At 38.0% G+C, this 16,091-nt stretch overlaps 1 protein-coding gene across 3 annotated transcripts in view; it reads left to right on the top strand.

The window, feature by feature from the left end:
* The first annotated feature begins 11,720 nt into the window (after nucleotides 1-11,720).
* Nucleotides 11,721-16,091, top strand: part of CHRM3 (cholinergic receptor muscarinic 3) — a 576,253-nt gene continuing 571,882 nt past the window's right edge. Inside the window, exon 1 of one of the 3 annotated variants that reach the window (XM_007481566.3) lies at nucleotides 11,721-12,610. The gene's annotated coding sequence lies outside the window, so the exon portion shown is untranslated. The remainder of the gene's footprint in view (nucleotides 12,611-16,091) is intronic. The other 2 variants (XM_056816083.1, XM_007481567.3) reach the window with 2 other exon arrangements.

Here is a 16,091-nt window from a genome sequence, read left to right as displayed (position 1 = left end):
AAACCACCAGAAAGAAATCCCAAACTGACTTGAGTATTTTACTGAGATTGAATTTTAATCCCTGGCGACCACTAGTATAATATATTCAGTCAATAACCCTAATTTTGCCCCTAACAGATAAAGGGAGATTTTAGACAGACAGGGATTTACTTTCCCCTCTTTCCTCTAGGCCCTAACCTTCAGATATCTTTCTTATTTTATCCCTGAAGATTATTGTTAGAATAAAGATTTGTCATTTATCCTAAATTGATTTTCCTTGTTAGTGAAGGGAACAGTTACAGTGGAAGAGAGAGAGACTTGATTTCTCTCTCTTTCCCCAGTGGAAGAAGTTCATCTATAAAATCAGTTATTAGAGGGAAATAAAGGCAGGGTTAATGAGGAGACATATTTGAAGAAGACTGAAGCGGGGGAGGGGGGGGAATCCATCTCACCCTTCTTCTACCTTCTGAGCATATGTATTATAAACTCTTTCTCCATAACACCCAAACCAACTCTCCAATACAGTACATAATTCCCAGCAAGCCTGGAATCTCCTCTACTCCCCTACATAGAAACTTATTCTCTTAAAGTCAACATATAAATCAACCATAAAGGCCCATACAAAATGTACAAGTACACCAAGCTTCCCCATGTCTCAGTGACTTGATTTCACCAACCAGAAACTCCTCTTGGTAGAAACTCCCTGCTAACCCTGAGAAATAATCAGCCTAATAATTAATTTGAATTGTGTTCTCAGTACCTCTCTGATCTCTCAATTCCAATGTTATGATTGATGAATTGTAATTATGAATTTCTGATTATTTCTTTTTATTAAAAGCAATAAGTAAATTTCCTTGATTATTTGTAAACCTAGACTCCTCACAGGTTAATGAGAAAATTAAGCCACCTGTGATGAAATAATTTATCTTGGATGGACCCTTTGTGCTGTCAAGAATCTGTAATTACTACAAGAATATAGAATGATCTCAGAATGTTAATCAAAAGATTTGTTAAAAATTAATGTGGGGGGCAGCTGGGTGGCTCAGTGGATTGAGAGCCAGGCCTAGAGATGGGAGGTCCTAGGTTCAAATCTGACATCAGACACTTCCCAGCTATGTGACCCTGGGCAAGTCACTTGACCCCCATTGCCTAGCCCTTACCACTCTTCTGCCTTGGAGCCAGTACACAATATTGACTCCAAGACGGAAGGTAAGGGTTTAAAAAACTTTAATGTGTCACTTTTCTTTTTTTTTTTAATGTGCTTATTAATAGTTTTGATTTCTTTTTTTTTTTTACTTTTTAAACATTATTTTATTTGGTTATTTACAAACATTATTCATTAGAAACAATGATCATTATCTTTTCCTCCATCCGCCACCCTCCCACCACTTCTCCCTTAGCGAGTGCACAATTCCACTGGGTTTTACATGTGTTCTTGGATCGAACCCATTTCCATGTTGTTGGTATTTGCATTACAGTGTTCATTTAGAGTCTCTCCTCAGTCATTTTCTCTCAGCCCCTGTAGTCAAGCAGTTGCTTTTCATCGGTGTTTTTACTAACACAGTTTATCCTCTGCTTGTGGATAGTGTGTTTTAGATCCCTGCAAGTTGTTCTGGGACATTGCATTGTCCCTAGTGGAGGAGTCCATTACCTTCGATTGTACCACAGTGTATCAGTCTCTGTGTACAATGTTTTCCTGGTTCTGCTCCTTTCGTTCTGCATCACTTCCTGGAGGTTGTTCCAGTCTCCGTGGAATTCCTCCACTTTATTATTCCTTTTAGCACAATAGTATTTCATCACCAACATATACCACAATTTGTTCAGCCATTCCCCAATTGATGGGCATTCCCTCATTTTCCAATTTTTGGCTACCACAAAGAGCGCAGCTATGAATATTCTTGTACAAGTCTTTTTCCTCATTATCTCTTTGGGGTACAAACCCAGCAGTGTTATGGCTGGATCAAAGGGCAGTCAATCTTTTATCGCCCATTCAGCATATTTCCAAATTGCCCTCCAGAATGGTTGGATCAGTTCACAACTCCACCAGCAATGAATTAATGTCCCTACTTTGCCACAACCCCTCCAGCATTCATTACTTTCCATAGCTGTCATGTTAGCCAATCTGCTACGTGTGAGGTGATACCTCAGAGTTGTTTTGATTTGTATCTCTCAGATTATAAGAGATGTAGAGCACTTTTTCATGTGCTTATTAATAGTTTTGATTTCTTTGGCTGAGAACTGCCTATTCATGTCCCTTGCCCATTTATCAATTGGAGAATGGCTTGATTTTTTGTACAATTGATTTAGCTCTTTGTAAATTTGAGTAATTAAACCTTTGTCAGAGCTTTTTATGAAGATTGCTTCCCAATTTGTTGCCTTCCTTCTGATTTTAGTTACATTGGCTTTGTTTGTACAAAAGTTTTTTAATTTGATGTAGTCGAAATTATTTATTTTACATTTTGTGACTCTTTCTATGTCTTGCTTGGTTTCAAAGTCTTTCCCTTCCCAAAGGCCTGACATGTATACTATTCTGTGTTTACCTAATTTACTTATAGTTTCCTTCTTTATGTTCATGTCAGTCACCCATTTTGAATTTAGCTTGGTGTAGGGTGTGAGGTGTTGATCTAATCCTAATCTCTCCCACACTGTCTTCCAGTTTTCCCAGAAGTTTTTATCGAATAGGGGATTTTTGTCCCAAAAGCTGGGATCTTTGGGTTTATCATATATTGTCTTGCTGAGGTCACTTGCCCCAAGTCTATTCCACTGATCGTCCTTTCTGTCTCTTAGCCAGTACCAAATTGTTTTGATGACTGCTGCTTTGTAATATAATTTGAGATCTGGGACTGCAAGGCCCCTTCCTTTTTATTTATTTTTTCATTATTTCCCTGGATATCCATGATCCTTTGTTATACCAAATGAACTTTGTTATGTTTTTTTTCTAAATCAGTAAGGAAATTTTTTTGGAAGTTCTATGGGTATGGCACTAAATAGATAAATAAGTTTGGGTAGGATGGTCATTTTTATTATATTGGCTTGTCCTATGCATGAGCAGTTAATGTTTTTCCAATTGTTCAAGTCTAGTTTTAGTTGTGTGGAGAGTGTTTTGTAGTTGTGTTCATATAGCTCCTGTGTTTGTCTCGGGAGGTAGATTCCTAGGTATTTTATTTTGTCTAAGGTGATTTTGAATGGGATTTCTCTTTCTAGTTTTTGCTGCTGAACTATGTTGGAGATGTATAGAAATGCTGATGACTTATGCGGGTTTATTTTGTATCTTGCAACTTTGCTAAAGTTGTTGATTATTTTAATTAGCTTTTTGGTTGAATCTCTAGGATGCTTTAATTAGACCATCATGTCATCTGCAAAGAGTGATAACTTGGTCTCCTCCTTGCCTATTTTGATGCCTTCAATTTCTTTTTCTTCTCTAATTGCTACTGCTAGTGTTTCTAGTACAATATCAAATAGTAGAGGTGATAATGGGCATCCTTGTTTCACTTCTGATCTTATTGGGAATGCATTTAGTTTATCCCCATTGCAGATGATATTGGCTGATGGTTTTAGATATATACTGTTTATTATTTTTAGGAACGACCCTCCTATTCCTATGCGTTCTAGTGTTTTCAATAGGAATGGATGTTGTATTTTATCAAAGGCTTTTTCCTGTGTCTAATGAAATAATCACGTGATTTTTGTTGGTTTGCTTGTTGATATGGTTGATTATGTGGATGATTTTCCTAATAGTGAACCAGCCCTGCATCCCTGGTATAAATCCTACTTGATCATGGTGGATGACCCTTCTGATCACTTGCTGGAGTCTTTTTGCTAGTATCCTATTTAAGATTTTTGCATCTATATTCATTAGGGAGATTGGTCTATAATTTTTTTCTTTCTCTGTTTTTGATCTGCCTGGTTTTGGAATCAGTACAATGTTTGTGTTATAAAAGGAGTTTGGTAGAATTCCTTCTTCGCTTATTATGTCAAATAGTTTGTATAGTATTGGGATTATCTGTTCTCTGAATTTTTGATAGAATTCACTTGTGAATCCGTTGGGCCCTGGGGATTTTTTCTTAGGGAGTTCTTTGATGAACTGTTGGATTTCATTTTCTGATATGGGATTATTTAAGACTTCTATTTCTTCTTCTGTTAGTCTAGGCAGTTTGTATTTTTGTATATATTCATCCATATCACCTAGATTGCTGTATTTATTGCCATATAATTTGGCAAATTAATTTTTAATGATTGCTTTGATTTCCTCTTCATTGGAGGTGCTGGCCCCCTTTTCATCTTTGATGCTGTTAATTTGCTTTTCTTCTTTCCTTTTTTTAATTAGATTGACCAGTACTTTGTCTATTTTGTCAGTTTTTTCAAAGTACCAGCTTCTAGTCTTATTTATTAAATCAATAGTTCTATCACTTTCTATTTTATTAATTTCTCCCTTAATTTTTAGGATTTCTAGTTTGGTTTTCTGCTGGGGGTTTTTAATTTGATCGCTTTTGAGTTTTTTAATTTGCATTTCCAATTGATTGATTTCTGCTCTCCCTAGTTTGTTAATATATGCACTTAGGGATATGAATTTACCTCTGATTACTGCTTTGGCTGCATCCCAAAAGGTTTGAAAGGATGTCTCTCCGTTGTCATTTTCCTTGATGAAATTATTAATTGTTTCTGTGATTTCTTCTCTAACTAAACGTTTTTGGAGTATCATATTGTTTAATTTCCAATTAACTTTTGATTTGGTTTTCCACGTACCATTACTGATCATTATTTTTATTGCCTTGTGATCTGAAAAGGCTGCATTTATTTTTTCTGCATTTGTATGCCATGTTTCTGCGACCTAGTGTATGGTCAATCTTTGTGAATGTGCCATGTGGTGCTGAGAAGAAGGTGTATTCCTTTTTGTCCCTATTTATTTTTCTCCATATGTCTATTAACTCTAATTTTTCTAAGATTTCATTCACTTCTTTTACCTCTTTCTTATTTATGTTTTGATTTGATTTATCTAAATTTGATAATGGTTGGTTTAAGTCTCCCACTAATATGGTTTTACTGTCTATTTCTTCCTTCAATTCTCCTAGTTTCTCCATTAGAAATTTGGGTGCAATATTATTTGGTGCATACATGTTGATTAGTGATATTTATTCATTATCTCAAGTCCCTTTTAACAAAATATAATTACCTTCCCTATCCCTTTTAATCAGGTCTATTTTTGCTTTGGCTTTATCAGATATCATGATTGCAACTCCTGCCTTCTTTCTATCAGTTGAGGCCCAGAAGGTCTTACTCCATCCTTTAATTCTGACCTTGTGGGTGTCTACCCTCTTCATGTTTGTTTCTTGAAGACAACATATGGTAGCGTTTTAGATTCTAACCCATTCTGTGATTTGTCTACATTTTATGGGTGAGTTCATCCCATTCACATTCTAAGTTATGATTGTGACTTGTGAATTCTCTGGCATTTTGATATCCTTCTCTAATTCTAACCTTTCTTCTTTAGCTCTAACCTTTTAATCCAGTGATTTACTTTAAATCAGTCCCCCTTGTCCCCTCCCTTGATATGTTTCCCTTTCTAGCCCCTCCCTTTTTGTTCCCTCCCTTTCCCCTCTACCTCCCTCCCCTTTTGTTTTCCCTCCCTCCTCTCCCCTTGGTTTTCCCTTCTCCCTACCCTTGTTGGGTAAGATAGAATTCAAGATCCCAATGGATCTGGATGTTTTTCCCTCTCAGAGTTGATTTCCCTGAGAGTAAGGTTTAAGTAAAATCTCTCTTCCTTTCCTTCTTATAGGAGTTTTCTTCCCCTCCCCTTCCCGTGTGAATCTTTGTGTGAGAAAGATTATTCTATTTGGTCTTTCTTTTCCCCCTATTTACATATTACATTTTCCATATATTAATATATAGAGATTGATATAAATGTAGTCCTTATAGAAGAGAGTTTGAATTAATGAAAAGATAACAATTTTCTTCTTTTCCCTTTCCATCATATTTACCTTTTCAGGTATTCCATGCTCTTTGTTTTTCGATATCAAACTTTCCACAGAACTCTGGTCTTTTCTTTGCAAAAGTTGGAAATCTTCTATTTTGTTGAATGCCCATACTTTCCCTTGGAAGTATATAGTCAGTTTTGCTGGATAGCTGATTCTTGGTTGAAGACCCAGCTCTCTTGCCTTTCTGTAAATCATGTTCCATGCCTTACGATCATTCAGAGTGGAACTTGCAAGGTCTTGTGTGACCCTGATTGGCATTCCTTTATATCTAAATTGTCTTTTTCTGGCTTCTCGTAGGATTTTTTCTTTTGCTTGAAAGCTTTGGAATTTGGCAATTACATTCCTGGGAGTTGTCTTTTGGGGATTTAGTGTAGAGGGTGTTCTGTGAGCTCTTTCAGTGGCTGTATTGCCCCCTTGTTCTAGAATCTCTGGGCAATTTTCTTTGATTATCTCTTGTATTACGATGTCGAGTTTGCTGTTTATTTCTGGATTTTCTGGTAGTCCAATTATTCTTAAATTATCTCTTCTTCCTCTATTTTCCAGATCTGTCACCTTGTCAGTGAGATATTTTAAGTTCTCTTCTAATTTCTTGATCTTTTGGCTTTGCTTTATTGATTCTTGTTCTTTTACCTGCTCGTTGTCTTCCAGTTGGCTAATTCTGACCTTTAAAGCCTGGTTTTCCTTTTCAGGTTGGTCCAACTGCTTTTGTAGTTGCATGAAATTCTTTTGCATTAATTCCCACTTTTCCTGCCAGAAGGCTTCAATCTTTTGGATCATTTTCTATTCAAATTCTTCAAAAGTTTGTGGAGAGTTTCCATTTCCTTTGGAAGGTTTTAGCACATTTGCTTGTGTTTCCTCTTCTATCTCCTCTGCATTTTCTATTTTTGTTCCATAAAATGTGTCCAAAGTTGCCCCTTCTTGTTTTTCCTGTTGTTTTGAGGCTTTTTTGCTTCTGTGCTGTTTGCCATCTCTATCTGAGTTAGGGGGGCTGGCTCTTCTGTTATCTGTCTGGTGTTCAGTGGCTTTAGCCCCAGGCAAATTGTCTGTCTTCCCCAGGAAGCCCGGAATTGCTGGTGTTTCGATGTTTCGGTGTTACTACCCTCCTCAGTTCCCTCCCGATGCTTCTCTGTTGCCTTACTTCTATGCTCTTCGCCTGGCTTGACACTCTCAGATGTATTTCAATGCCTTTGCTGGCCAGAGGAGCCTGCACTCTGAGGGGGAGGGGCCATGGCTTAGGAGCTCCAAGGGCTGGTGATAGGATTAACCTCAGACTGAGTATGCCCTGAGGCAGGGACCTTAGGTGAGACTCAGATGGAAGGATCTGGTCAGGGGGCTACAGGCTCCTCCTGTCTCTCTCTGTTTCCCTGCTGTCTGGGTGCCCCCTCAACTGGGTCCGGTTGTTTTCAGGGTGTGGCCTTCAGAATAGCCGGCTCCCGGGGCCCTTTTGCCTGCCCTGAGGTTCCTGCTGCTGCCTCGGATTCAGTGCTCTGGGTTGGGGGGGATGGGTCCTGGGACCTTCCTTTTGCCTACCCCTTAGATCCGAGTGATCTCGGGTTCTAACTTTTGGGGTGCCATACCTTTTGATCCAGGTCCAGGAGGAGTGTTCCCGGGGTCTATTCTGTTGTTTGTTTTGAATTTCGGTGCCCTAGGAGCATTCAGTTTGAGATCTGTAAGGAAGGATTTCTGGAGCTCTGAACTTTAGCTTTCTCTAAGCTGCCATCTTGACTGGAAGTCAATGTGTCATTTTTCTAATTATCTTTACTTGAACATGTGTGCTGAAAATTGTATCTGTCCGCCAAGAAAATGGGTATAAAAATAAAGACCAGACTTGGGCATGGTGGAGCAGCCACCAGATGCAAAGCTTGCCCCTGGATGGTTTACATGCTGTCTTCCATTTTTTATTTTTTTATCCTAACCGTTCATTCACCTGCGAGAACCCCTGGAGCCACAAGTGGGGCTGGACCTGGCTTGTGGCAACCACCTTAATATCAAAATATTCTTTGTAATCAATCAAAATTTTCATATTAACTGTTGATTAGACATTAATTATTTTCTTGTTGAATAGATATGTGTTGAGAAATAGTTGTGACCCCATGTCTGCTAATTCAGTTATATGGGGTTAACCATGGGTAAAAAAATGAAACAAAAAAAAAATCAGAGAATTTAGAAAATTCCAGAAAATAAAATTAATGGCATAACTTTAAAACCACCACCAAGCAAATACAGATTACAACAGGGTGAAGTCCACCAGTCCAGAATATGTCTCATCTCCTTTTGTCCCCATACACACAGTCTCACAAGAAATGTTTCTTCTGTGGGTCTCTAGAGTTCTCATTGAAGTTGTACCCTTGTATCTATTGATTTGGTGATCTATTGATTCGTTACCCACATTAAACAAGTGTACACTTATATCCATGATTATAATCATCTAGATTGGTCTTAGAAGGTGTCATCCATGGATCCCACCCTACTGAACAGCTAAATAATATTCTTTCAGGGAAAGTTAAAAAAAAGACTAAAATATAGTCCCAGTTTGTGGTCTAATAGGATATGTAAGAAACAGGCACATATAGAGACAAATCCAAAAATGTAATAATGGGGGGTTTCAAAGTTTCATGTTGGTACTGTGAAGATTTGATTTAGCTACCTCCTGGTTGTAACAATGGAGATACTTGGTCTAAAAGAATCAGGAATGTCTTGTGAAGTCTACATTGCTCTACCCTACTTAGTCTAACAAGGTCAGGAATGTCTGCACCCATACTCAAGGATTAAGTATTTAGGAGGATAGTCTTCAACAGACATGTGCAGAAACACCTGACAGACCCTGGGCTGTCCTAAGTCAAGTTAAACTACCATTGGTACAGATGTGATGCAGGAAAGTGATGTAAAACCATCTATATAGGGCACGTCACTTCCTCTCTTCGGTGTCTTTCCCAAGAGAGGTGGATCTGACTGGTGATTTCCTTTGAGCAGGCCTGGGTGCCAGTTTGAATTCGAGTCTGGAGGAGCTCCCTCAGACAGCTTCCTTGAGATGGTCTTGTGGTTAGTGATAAGAATGACTTCCTTATCCCTTGGCGTTCAGGGGAGGCCCCTTTGGCTAAGGGCCTTTAACTCCTGCCTGCCTCAGCCTGAGCTGGAGCAGTTTTAAATTAACTCTTTCCTTTCTCTCTCTCTTTCTTAAATTCTTTCCTTTATATTAATTAAAATCACCATAATTTCCAGCTGACTTGGGTATTTTATTATTTGGGATATCCCATGGCGACCAATAATTAATTTAGATATTAAGTCCCAACTATAAAATTATCCTTACAGTACAAAGAGGAGAGACAAAACATATAGTCAAGGGAACCAAGAATATTGAAAAATATGGGTGAAATTTAATATGAATCTTGAAATTATGTGGAATTTATATTGAGAAGGAGCTTTTTCAGGTGAGAGAAGAGTATGAAAAAAGTATAGTACTAGGAATAGCGAAGTATAAATATGCTAATTTGGCTAGGTCTGGTGGCAGTGCTGGGAATAAAATGGAGACATGAAGAGAGTAGAAGGACATAAGATTGAAAAGGTTGGAAAGACCAAATAATAGGTGGTTGTAAATATCACATTAAAAAATGAGACTTTATTCTGTAGTTAATGGGATTTATTTACATTATTTGAGAAGGAAATGGTTAGTTAAAAACCACTTTTATGAAGATCAATCCAGTAGTAAAATCTATATGTGTGTGTGTGTGTCTGTGCGTGTATGAAAAGATTATGTCAGAAATAATGTGAGGACTTGAGATTCTGATCCTACCTAAAAAGCTTATAATCTAGTTGCTACTTATGAGAAAATCAGGGAATAATGCAAAAGTTGAAGTTCAATGTTGGTAGAATAGAGGCTTAGAAACAAATTTGCCAAAGAAGTGATAAACCTAAAAATTCAGAATAACATCTACATTTTTCAGCATGTCCAATGTGGTTATTTGTTTTGATGGATTATGCTTGTGATTAGAATTTTATTTTTCATTTTTTTGTTGTTGTTTAGTGAGAGAGGCACTGGGAAGGACAGAATAAAATATATCTAAAATAAATATGCATTTTAAAACAAAAAGAAAAGGCTCATTTTAAAACATATTTTAGCATTTAGTTTATCTGGGACTAGACACAATATTAAATGACTTAGAATAGCCAAGGTGTCCTCCAACTCATTTGTCTCCTGTTTTGCACTTTTGATTTTATCTGTTTTGGCTTTTCTGAAGAAGATGGGTCAAAACCCAAGAGTTTGGTAATTTCTTTTCTTTATGTCCTACTTCTCAAAAAGTATACCTGTTTCCTTATTATTAATCTTCTTATTCTGAATAAACTTAAATAACATAAAATGTAATCATTTAAAAAGAAAATAAAAACGCTTACCTTCTGTCTTGGAGTCAATACTGTGTATCGGTTCCAAGGCAGAAGAGTGGTAAGGGCTAGGCAATGGGGGTTAAGTGACTTGCCCAGGGTCACACAGCTGGGAAGTGTCTGAGGCCAGATTCGAACCTAGGACCTCCCATCTCTAGGCCTGGCTCTCAGTTCACTGAGCCACCCAGCTGCCCCCAATGTAATTGCTTAAAAAAAAAAAAAACACCTTAACTTTTGTCTTAGAATAATTATCAGGTCTAATACAGAAGAGTAGTAATGGTTAGGCAATTAAAGTCTAGCTCAGGGTCACATGTCTAGGAGGTATCTGAAGCCAGATTTGAACATAGGTTGGCTGGACTTGAGGTCTGGTACTCTATCCCTTGCACAATCAATCTGTCCCGTGTTTTGGCTTTTATAATTTGTTTCATCTCAGCTTTTTTTTTTTTTTGCCTTAGAGCTTTTTATGTGTTTCTTAGATTCCTAAAAATTTTTTTATCCTTGAATTTTTATGTGATCCAGTAACTTACTTTTGTCTATGCTCTTTTAAAATTTGGACTCATCAGAGAGTTCCTTGTGCTGCCACATTATTTTCTTTAGCAGTTTTAATTTTTGTTCATTTCCAAAACTATTTGCAATTGCATTTTTCATAAATTTATCCTATTTCCTGAGTCGACACCATTTCTGGATTTCTAGCTCTGTCAACACATCTTCAACAATCTACTTTCCTCCAGCCTGAAAATGCATATGTGTTCTGTCATTTTCATGGCTATTTGTCAACTTTTACCTACCTGGAGCATATGTTCTAAAAGGGAAAACCCAAGTCCCAGAATCAAAGAATGTGACCTTAAAAAGTAATGGTAGAGACGATTTAGTCCAAACTCATTTCACAGAAAACTGAAGTTTTAAATATTTGTTACTTTTCTGATATCTCACAGCTATTAACAGAACTTGGATTATATTTTAAGTAAAATTTTACTGCTTTCTCTATGCCTTCACTACCTCGAGGATAAATTGTCTAGTTCTTTGCTTTCTACAACTGCTTAAAGAATATAAACTGTCTAGTAAATTGTCTAGTTCTTTGCTTTCTACAACTGCTTAAAGCTATAGCTTAAGAGATACTGTAGTATCTTTGGTTCTAGATTCCCAAATGAAACACGTTTTGTGACTAAAATGGAGGTTATTGCCCCCCACCAAAAATAAAATACTAGACTTTTCAATTTCCTCAATTTCATAAACAATTGGCAAAAGCCATATGCTATGTAGTAGCCAGGAGAAAATCAGATTGTCAGAGTGCGATGATTGGTTAAAGCCCAACTTCTCCTTTTCCTATTTTTCTCCCTGCTTCCAAGAAGCATATCCACTTGATGGACTCTCAAAGCCTCCCCTGTCTCTTTCCCAGGCGGTCGCTAAAATAGGGAGAAACGGAATCTCACAGCACATGGAAGGTTAGTGTGGTTCCACAAGGGCAACTGGGCATGCTCAGTAGCCAGGACAGGTTTTGGTCTCAAGTAGGCAGCCAGTGCATTACACCGGTGCTAGGCAGTGAGGGAGCTGAGGGAAAGCAGCTGCAGCAAGAAAAGGAAGAAGAGGAGGAGGAGGAGAAGGAAGAAGAAGAAGGGAAGCAAGAATAGGAAGGGAGTGGGAGTAGCATTGAGGAAAACAGCCACCCCTAGGCGAAGTAAGAGTTGGTGGGGAGTGAACGGGTGGGTGGTGAAAAAGACCCCCCTTCCACTTCTAGTGCCTGCTTTGGGAAAAGAAGAGGAAGAAAATTTAAGGAGGAGGAAAAGAAAAAGAAAGGGAGTGAGGAGAGAAAGGGAGTGGGGAATAAAAGACCAAGCGATAAGAAAGGGCAAAAAAGCGCTGCGGGGAAGGGATCCCAAGGAAGCCCGGCGGTGGCAGCGCGGAGCCGGCGCGGCTGCTTGGACAGGTGCCTCTGCCGGGAGAGAAGAAGGCATGTGACACGGCGGCAGCCGCTGCCTTCGGGAGCGCTCGCTGGACCTAGAGCCCACACCCAAGCTGGGGGACAAGTTGCCCTTCTTCTCATTGTCTACACCCGAGGAACCTACAAAGCTTCGGGTTGGGATCATGAACCGGAATCAGCAAAGCGTGAATCTGGCTTGGACATCTAGGTCCTAGGTCATTTGCTCGCTGACCCAGCCTAGGGCGGGAGGAGGAGGTGGAAAGTGAGGTGACGAGTCCAGACACCTTGTTGAGGGCACCGGAAGGGTCCGGAACAGGCGGAGGTACCTGAAGCGCCCTGAGGTCCCTGCCATCAGGTAAGGAAGGGGCCAAGCTCCCGGGGCTCTGGGGAAAGGGTGGTGCCCGAGTTAACTGAACCTTCTTGCCTTTGCGAGTTATCTGGAGGGTGAAATAAAAGTTTTCAGCTGAGGTAGGAAAGGTCTTTCTTCTTGGCACTTGAAACAACAGAACTGTGGATAATGGGGGTGGGGGAGGCAGGGGATAGATTGTCCCATTTCTCCTCCTCGAACTACTTGCACTGGGACAGCGCATAATAGGGTAGAGATGGAAATGGGGGACAGAGTGAGGGGATTGCCTTTGTGACAATGAGGTGCCTCGAAAAGACTGAGCTAGATGTCGAACAGGACCTGGGGGCTCCCCACGATGAAGATTGGGTTGTTTCCTTTCTTCCCAGTGACAGACTTCAGACTTGAAAGGACCTGGTGCCTAGGCGATTACTCTTATCTCATCTTGATTTTTCTTTTATTTGTCCCGTTGTTAAATGGGGGCAGAGCTAAGACCAGCTCAATTTTCCAGTGAGTGATTTTGATTCATTTGCGTTTCGGGGGTTAGGGGGAGAATCAAGATCTGAGTCTTGAGCAACACCCAGGTGGAGGTACGCAGCTCCGCGCGCTTCTTTATGGCCGGGGCAAGGAGTCATCCAAACTTGCGGAACAGCTGCTTGAACTACATGCCTATTTCTTAACCTGCACCATCAGTTCCCCCACTTGATTCCTTTTAGGAACATTAGTTAACTGGGCTGTTTTTTTTTTCTTTCTCTCTTCCTTTCTTTAGCTACGTAGAAGAGGGGGACTTGACTTATGTAATAGAATTCGCTTGTATACTTAGTAGGGTGTGCATGTTGGAAATATGAGCCTGTTTAGATTATGTATGCGCCGTGAATGTTTTAACTCTTGTGCTGCTTGCAGACTGGAAATGTTAAGAGAAACTAAGGACTTGGGAAATTTGTCCAATACAAAATATTCTTAAGGATATAATGATTCATTTATTGGTATTCATTGTTTAAACTATTGTTGTGGGGTACAAAACAATATTTCTCTCTGTGTGTCTTTGTCACGGGTGCTGCTGATGCTTGCTATAGCTTAGAGAATGCTATATATATCATGGCAGTTGTGTTGTAGAGGACAATGAAGCTTTTTAAGGTATGTTTTCATAGTGGTTAGATTGGTGGCTCAGTTTGAGTTCAAACAAGACTTCTATCTTTTTTCTTTTGTAATTCCAGATATCTATCCATGTTTTTGTGAGTGGTCAAAAATTTACAAGAGTTCCTTTTTAGCCTGCATTTGAATAAGTAAGCCCCAAAAGATTTCAGTAGGCAAAGAGTGTTATGACAAATTAACATGGATCAACATTGCCAATGCTTAAAACAGAGTCCAAGTATTTACTTTAGATAAAGCCTCTGATGAATAATAATGTTCACTCCAGAAAGTGTAAATTTGAGCTCAGATTTCAAAGAGAACATGCATGTCTATTGTGGTAATGTAACTAATGTAAAGATATGCCAGGATTTTTTCCAAATATATTGTTGTATGTACAAGTGGGGGGGGGGGCACCCCCTTGTAATGGGAACTGGTACTGCTAGGTATAAATGCACACAGAGAATTCCTGTGTCATTGGCTCTTCTTTGTGTATATGTACATGTGTATTCTAACATTTTATTTTTGGCTGCATTATCTAATCTTTCACAGAAAATGTTAAGCACATCATTACACATGGAATAATGTAGCTTAACTTAAATTTGTTTTAAATCTTTTTTCTCAAGATATTGGCACAAAAGATGATCATTTTTATAGAATAAAATTTACTTTTGCTATGGCTACTTTCATTTAAGAATTTATCAAATAGAACATACATTAATAGATTTTTTATCCATCTTTCTGATCCAAAGAATTTTTCTTTTATATAAAGACTGTCGATATGTTTTTCCTATTAATATCTGAAAGATTCTTTAAAATGGAATGTGATTACAATTAGCTTAATATGATAGATTGAATTAAACATTTTATTTATTTTACTTCAAAAAATAAAGAATTTGGTTTGAATTTAGAAGACTTGTATTATTTCAAAAGTTAAGTGTGGAAATAAAGTTTTTAAAAAATATCACTGTTAATCTTTGTTAAAAGGTCTTTTGGTTTGCATGAGAATTGCTTGCAGGAAGATTGAGAGTCTTATGTAAGTAACATCTTTGTATTATCCTTTAAAAGCAATTTTAAAATATATAAAGTTTAGTAAAATACGCCACTGTTAATTCTTCCCTTCTAAAACCTCTACTCCACAAAATACTTCCAAGATATGATTTCTTGAGATTGCTTCAAAAACTCACTGCAAAAGGGATTGTACATGCAGATAAGGAAAAAAGCTAGCTAATTTATTTTCATTTAAAACCCTGTTTGATCTTTTCCTTTTGAGTTATACAAGGTCTAAGGAAGGAACCATGTTAGATGGTGTTCAGAGTGTGTGCTTGTTGCGTAATACTGAGGTATTAAAGCAGGTAACCTGTTGAAGATAAAATAGGGATAGGGCCTGGAGATGTAATTTCATTCATAAGGGGAACTTCCAGAGATGGAAATTCCTTGTTCCAGTGAAGGTTAGGACTCTCTTTACAGCTTAAAGAGCACTAAGAAGCTTGATCACATGCTTAGGGCTACGTAGCTAATGGGTGTCAAGGCAGAACTTGAACACAACAAGTCTTTCTGAGACTAGCCTTTTCTAGCTGCTCTGTCATTCTGTGTTCTGTTGAGAATGTGACTTTAAAAAAATAATACACTGAAATCATCATTTATAGGAATATTTGTATCAAAAGATAATTTGAGTAGAGAGAAAATTAACGAATAAATGTTAACTAGATTGTTTAGATAATTGCAGTTATGAATGTATTTCATATTTCTATTTAAAAACTCTTCATTTTTAATGAAATGATTCTAACTAAAAACATATAATTCCCTACTCTCTGTTCCTCCCTTCTCCCACCAGCAATGGACATGTTGTTCTAGCCTATGAACATTTGTCACTGGGAGAAATAGTTACCTTCTCTTAAATGGACTGGATGCTTCTAATGTGAAGATGAAGAAACTGGATAGTTCTGTTTGCAATTCAGGGAAGTTTATATTCTGAACAGCTGTGGTGTAGTGCCACTTCAAAAAATGAGATGAATGAACTGTGAATCATATGAAGGAGGAGACTAGGATCTGTGTGTATGGAAGAATGCATCAGGGCTTTACTTACGTAATGGAACATAATTACCATGCTGTAATATATTAATGCTATTAGTAATATGCTCACATTATGGTTGGTTTAAAAGTTTCAGTGAAAAACTGGAAAAGATTTTTTTTCCTTTGGAAAGGAAGGTGAAAAAAAGGTATATTTTACTAGAGAAAAACAAACAAACAAACAAAAAGGACACTACTTATAACTGAGTTAACTTTTATATCAATCAAAATGATTAAATTTGCATAGTATTTAATTGGAGAAAGGAACACAGTTGCAAATAACCAATTG

Source organism: Monodelphis domestica, chromosome 2 (genome assembly GCF_027887165.1).
Source record: "Monodelphis domestica isolate mMonDom1 chromosome 2, mMonDom1.pri, whole genome shotgun sequence".
In the NCBI taxonomy this organism is placed as follows: domain Eukaryota; kingdom Metazoa; phylum Chordata; class Mammalia; order Didelphimorphia; family Didelphidae; genus Monodelphis; species Monodelphis domestica.
The sequence above is the reverse complement of the archived record's forward strand: the minus strand, read 5'-3'. Positions and strand labels throughout refer to the sequence as shown.